Here is a 7,204-nt window from a genome sequence, read left to right as displayed (position 1 = left end):
TCATGATGTCATGCGCCCAATGCAAAAGAAACATCATTTATGGTATTGCGGAGTCTCCATCCATATATGTCACCCCTCCAGCACCACTTCACTCCCACCCACCCACCACACGTTTCAATAATTAATTACCTGATGTTTGAAATTAATAGAGCAGTAGTACTATTATTTTAAAATATGCAAAGTTTGTAATATGTAAGTTGGGTTTTTTGTTTGTTTGGGGGGTTTTTTTTGGGGGGGGGGGGGGTGGGGGTGAGGGGGGTGGGGGGGGTTACGATTTTTACATTAACTATTTAATTTGTTTTTGATGACCTTTTATTCTTTCTTGTCTTTAAACAAGAATGGGTGGGTGGGGGGGGGGGGTCAGAGGCAATGGCCCTCTCGTGCACATATTCCCTGTCATTATTCTCAGAAGGCTAGAAATGCCGTATTTAAACACTTCAAATTCAAAATTTCCGGGGCGGTGGGGGGGGGGGGGGGGGGGGGGGGGGGGGCGATAGTCACGAATACTCATAACATATTTATGCTCCTCAAGGCCTCAAATTTCCATCCCCACGACATTGCTCTGACAGTACCCTCACCCCCTTCCTCCGCCAGCCCAGGGCCCCGTCCCACAAAGCGATCTTAGCCCTAAGATCACCTTATGCACTAAAATCGCTTCGTGGAACAGGGCCCTGGTACATTTTGTGGTTTTAACGTTAATTATTCTTTTTGTAGAAGCACGAAGTAAGGGGACTAGAAAGAAAACTTTCATAATTTCTGGACACATAAACACTCGACATATCTGTATGCATTTATAAAAAGGATAACACAACTGGAGGATTGTGCGACCGTTTTAAAACAGTCAACTATTACTTACATTTTTGAGGAATTACAAGCTTATGATATGATGGACTGTACGTTATATATAATTGCTTTTTGCATATATTTTTATCTTTTAAAGAAAAACAAATCAAATATCCCGTGTTAAAAAAATTTGTCCTTTCAAAGTTAGAGAGAGAACTTGGACCTAGCTTCAGTTACCCATATTTTTTTCATTTGTCAAATTTGTTTTGGTGCAGACAAATGACGTTGCATAGTCACATGAAAATTATACTATATACTTTCAAAATATATGCCCTGGAGAGAGTACCGTTTAACATGTCACAGGTCTTAAGACTGGTACCAGCTCCCACCCACAGAAAGAGAATGCATTTTAATAGATCAATTATGGTTATTGGGAAGATCTAAGGCCACCGCACAAACTTCTCTCTTACTAATAATTAACCAGTAACCTCCGTCGTGGACAGATCATTCTAATTAGATTGTGGACAGATAGCCCAGAAAGCTAATATGTGTTCCCAGGACAGCGTGCTAGAACCATAAGTAGTTATATGCACAAACATTATTTTAAAATGAAAAATTCTATTAAAATAATAATCGTCTCCCCATGGCCATGAACGAGATAAAAAGGAAAAAGAAAGAAAGAAATGTTTTATTTAACGCACTCAACACATTTTATTTACGGTTATATGGCGTCAGACATATGGTTAAGGACCATGCAGATATTAAGAGAGGAAACCCGCTGTCACCACTTGGGCTACTCTTTTTGATTAGCAGCAAGGGATCTTTTATATGCATCATCCCACAGACAGGATAGTACATACCATGGCCTTTGATATACCAGTCATGGTGCACTGGCTAGAACGAGAAATAGCACACTGACGGGGATCGATCGCACATCGACCGCGCATTGAGTGAGCGCTGTACCACTGGGCTACGTCCCGCCCCTGAGATAAAAAGGCAGACCGCCAATCGGCAAGATAAGCAATAACCTGTATGTATCTACATACGGCGGGATGCAGTCCAGTAGCAAAACACTCATTTGATGCACGGCCGTCTATCATCGAACCCCATCGGTGGACATTGGACATAGGGTTAAATACCATAGAGATAATTACAGAGAAAACTCACTGCCCCCACTCCATGGGCTACTTTTACAAATTAATTAGGTCATGTCATGTCATAGGGTTTAACGTGCACATTCAGAGCAAGCTGTTGTAGCGCACGCCTGTCGTGGGCGCAAGTGCTTGACAGAGCTTGGAGGAGGGACCGCCTGCACTGGCAGGTGCAAGGGAGCACCAGCAGTCCGACCGGGATCGGTAGCAGGCGGTTAGTAGAAAGGGATCGTTTATATGCATTATCTCACAGACAGGATAGTATACACCACAGCCTTTGTTACACCTGTTAGGGGCGAGATGTAGCCCAGTGGTAAAGCGTTTACTTGATGCATGGTCGTCTATCATCGATCCCCATTGGTGGGTCTACTAGGCTGTTTCTCGTTCCATCCAGTGGTATATCAAAGGCTGTGGTATGTGCCTGTCTGTGGGATGGTACAAATAAAAGGTTCCTTTCAACTCATGGAAAAATATAGTGGGTTTTCTCTTTAAGACTATTAGTCAAAATTACCAAATGTTTCACATCCAATAGTCAATGAATAATAAATCAATGTGCTTTAGTGGTGTCGTTAAACAAAACAAACTTATTGTGTCTACATGGCATTCTATCAACTGTACAGTGAGACAACATCAAATGTAATGTGCACAGCTATATGTATCAATATACAGTGTTTGACAGAATTAAAATACTGCAAGAAAACACTTACTGAAAAAAGTTTTTATTTTAAAAAATAAAACACATACCCAGAAAATTATTTGTAAAACCATATATAGCAGTTAGGAAATACAAAATATTTATTTCATCTTGTAAAAGGCAATTTAATCATCTGATTTTACTGCTTACAAGTGCATGTTTCAGTTTTAATTTTTAAAATAATACATCCAATATAAAAATTATATGTATAATGTATATAATGTATATGTATATGTATATGTATATGTATATGTATAGGCTATGTATTTGTATATACTGATGGAAAGAAATATGGGATCACGTCAAATTGTAGACCAAATTTAATTCACAACTAGCGTAGTAATGTCTGTATTTCATACCAAGTTGTAATGTAGGACTGAATGTCTGTAGTGTTGAATGTGCTGCCTATATGTTCCCAGTCAACTTCTGACAATATCAATTGATTTTGTTGCTATCTGTGTGATCCTTTATTTCTTTCCATCAGTATATGTATATGTATATACATAATATGTATATGTAGGCCTAAATGCATATCTGTATATTATGTATACAGATATGACAGATACACAATATCATGTATAAAAGTATTTTTATTATTTCAAACAGCAATTTTCGATGTTCTCATTTTATTAGTTGTGTATATTTATTGAAAAATAAACATTCAATAAAAAGTATAAAAAATACCTAATTTTTGATAGCCGATGATTAATAAATCAATATGCTCTAGTGATGTCATTAAACAAAACAAACGTTAACTTTATCTTTCAATAAAAAGTAATTATTACTGTGAAATCCTTTATTTTCGTGGTCTTAAATTTCATGGTTTTGTTAAAAACATATTTCGATGTGCATCATTAATTCGTATTACATGAATACATGTATTATATTTTCATTGTATTCTTAAATTCGTTAGCTGTACCACCAAGAATAAAAGTGATTTCACAGTACATGTATATGTATATGCTATTCCAATCTCATAACAATCAGCTTTAACATTCGATATCCCTATTTTAATAATTTAAATATATAACATTTTATAATTAAAAATATGAATTGAAAACTTTCTAAACTGTCACAATATCTCACGACCAACATATATTAAGAATATTACAGTCATACACAGACTGATTTAGTATACTGAATGGAAAATGCATCATATCGCCATAATAACATATTAATAACAGGCACAGCGGAAGCAAGTAGACGTTATGGAGGCTGACTGAGATTGAGGATGCTAAGCAAAATTTCTAGGGGATTTGGGGTTATGCCCCCTGTAAAATTTTGAAAACTAGATGTACTGAAATGCAATTTTCTGCATTCTACAACTAAAATTTATCTCTGCCTTAAGATCTACAACAAATAATAGTTTGGATTCAGAATTATTGTGTGAGGCTAATCCCCCCCCCCCCCCCCCCCCCCCCAAGACCCCTTGCTCTGCTGTGCCTGAATAATGTATGGAACTATCAATAATAAACAAACAAAGTAAACTTAATTTATAACATACAAATATAAAAGATCTATGATTAACAAAGAAGACCATAGAATTAACTGAGAATAACTTAATGCCATATTGAGCGAAATAAAATGGTTATGAGAGCTTGCCTCAGATATAATCTCACGGATAACACTACATCATTATTTTTCAGAGCAGAGGAGTGTCCAGAAATGTAACATGGTGGACAATTTGTTTTAATACTCACAATGCATGGAAAAAGGATTTACTTGTAGGCTGCCGAAAACATTCTCCTAAATTATCACTCCCAATATATATATATATATATATATATATATATATATATAGATATATAGATAGATATATATAGATAGATATATATATATATATATATATATATATATATATATATATATATATATATAGTATAGATATAGTATAGATATATATATATGTTCTGTAGGGCCATACCTAAAGCCTAAAATAAGTGGGGGTATCGATACAATAAGAATCAAAACACAGTATAGTATAGCCATGTACATGTATTAAAAACAATTATATTAAGATGAAAAATGCACATTAAAAACAGCAGATCCACAAGGAATACAAACATACCCTGAACATTGTGATATTACTTTGATTTAGTATCTGCAAGAGTAACATTTAAATGCAAAGTATAAATATAGAACATTTTAAAAGTCTCATTTGGAATGGGTGTCATACACTAATGGTTACTTCAACAACAATGGGGCTAAAACCTGCCAATATATCTGATTATTAAATATATAATAAAATCTAACAACAACAACTTACTAAACTTTTAAAACTATTTAACACATTTCATACATGTATATGAATAAATCTTCTATATAATACAGTCTGAAAGATTTTACAATATGGCACATGTACTTAACCAGAATGTCCAGTGCCGGAATAAGCAGCAATGGAGCATGGAGCAAAATGGTAGACCAACCTACTACCATAAGCTACCATGAATCTCCATACTACTATAGGCTTACATAGTGACAAAATTAAATGAATCTCCATACTACCATAGGCTTACATAGTGACAAAATTAAATGAATCTCCATACTACCATAGGCTTACATAGCGACAAAAGTAGCCTAAATGAATCCCCAATACTACCATAGGCTTACATAGTGACAAAATTAGATGTATCCCCAATACTACCATAGGTTTACATAGTGACAAAATTAGATGTATCCCCAATACTACCATAAACTTACATAGTGTCAAAATTAAATGAATCCCCATACTACCATAGGCTTACATAGTGACAAAATTAAATTAATCCCTGTACTATCATAGGCTTACATAGCGACAAAAGTAGCCTAAATGAATCCCCATACTACCATAGGTTTACATAGTGACAAAATTAAATGAATCCCCATCCTACCATAGGCTTACATAGTGACAAAATTAAATGTACATCTAATTGCAGCCAGTAGGCCTAATAACCATAAAATACATGTACCCTAGTAAAAACAATAATATGTCGATCTGTATGGCCCCTAAAAGTGTGGGTCCTTAGCATTTGCTACATCTTATACCTTTGTTAATCTGGCACTGAAAATGACCTGTCATCAACATTAATTTTTATATAAAATACCTCAAATTTAAGTCTCTAACAGCTTCCACAATATACCATGTTAGGACTTGTACTCTGTACTTCAAAACATTTCCTGGTATATGAGTAGTTTTATAATATAGATATTTTATTTCTATAAATAGGAATACAAATTTTGTGTCTTCGTATGGACTGTATATTCATAATTCTTATCTCTGTTTTCTAACACCAAGTTGTTTGGTATTGTGCAATAAATTTAACTGAAATGAATTGAATCGCCTCAAGCCACTAAAACATTTTGCATAGCTTTGCTAACCATCTCATAGCTTCTGTACTCAGTTAACCATCTCATAGCTTCTGTACTCGATGTGTGCTTATTAACAAAACATTTCTTGTTAGCAACTGGTACATTTTGCAGATATTCGTAACTAAAATAAAATATAAAATGAAGAACAATATAAACCCATCTGTAATGCTAAAACATAAAACATACCTGAATCATTATTTCTCATTTGAAATAAAACACCCACACTGCATATCAATATATTATATATAAAAATAATCGTATTATGTATATCTAAGTTTGAAATTTCAACTCAAGAAGAGAATGAACATTTTTCAAAACTTCTGCGAACACAATTTTTTAAATTTTATAATATGGTAGAAGTTAAAAAAAAAATCATGTAAAAGGCACAAACAAAAATTATGTATTACATTTGTACAATGAAAAACAAACACATAAAATTATAACATACACTGCTGTTTTATAAGAAAATATTTAAAAAAAAAATCTTAATAGCCCAAGACATGACAGATAAAAATTGAGCAGTAGCTTACAAAAAAACATTATTCTACAAATAGTGTAATACATATATATTTAAACAAGTAAAAACTATGTAATACATAGAATAACAGATATGTAAGTGTATTAAATATATTATAAGTAAGACATATCATATATACAATCTAAAAATAAGATATAGTGTACATATATATATATATATATATTTGATATTTTATTTACTATTAAAGGCACTCACTCTAGGCAGTATAGTTACGGTATACAATGTTGTTGTTTTTTTCACTGTATTTAAGGCTAAATTCAAATTTTAACGTTCCTTGTATAAATACTGAGTTTTAAAATACTTTTATTTTATTTATTACACCTGGGGTCTGTGGGAATAACATATGAAGGGATAGGGCACAGCTATTCAGTGGTGTACAGAACACATGCTCCCCAACAAAAAATGTATTTTTTTCAATGGCAGAAGGTAAATTTCACTGTCATCGAGTGGGGGAATTCAGACCCTCTGGCTCTCCTGGTTTCTAGTTCTACAGGTCTAAATACATGTACAACAGATATATAGGGTACAACTTGGACTTATCATACTGATGATTGTAACATTCTATAATAAAAATTTTACAAAATTGTACAACAATACTAAATCCCAAACTAATACTTTTAATACAAATGGAAAACATTAATAAAAATAAAAATCCCAAATAAAAGACATTCAAATTCCAGAAAACCAGCA

This window comes from Gigantopelta aegis, chromosome 6 (assembly GCF_016097555.1).
Source record: "Gigantopelta aegis isolate Gae_Host chromosome 6, Gae_host_genome, whole genome shotgun sequence".
NCBI lineage: Eukaryota > Metazoa > Mollusca > Gastropoda > Neomphalida > Peltospiridae > Gigantopelta > Gigantopelta aegis.
This window is presented reverse-complemented; position numbering follows the sequence as displayed.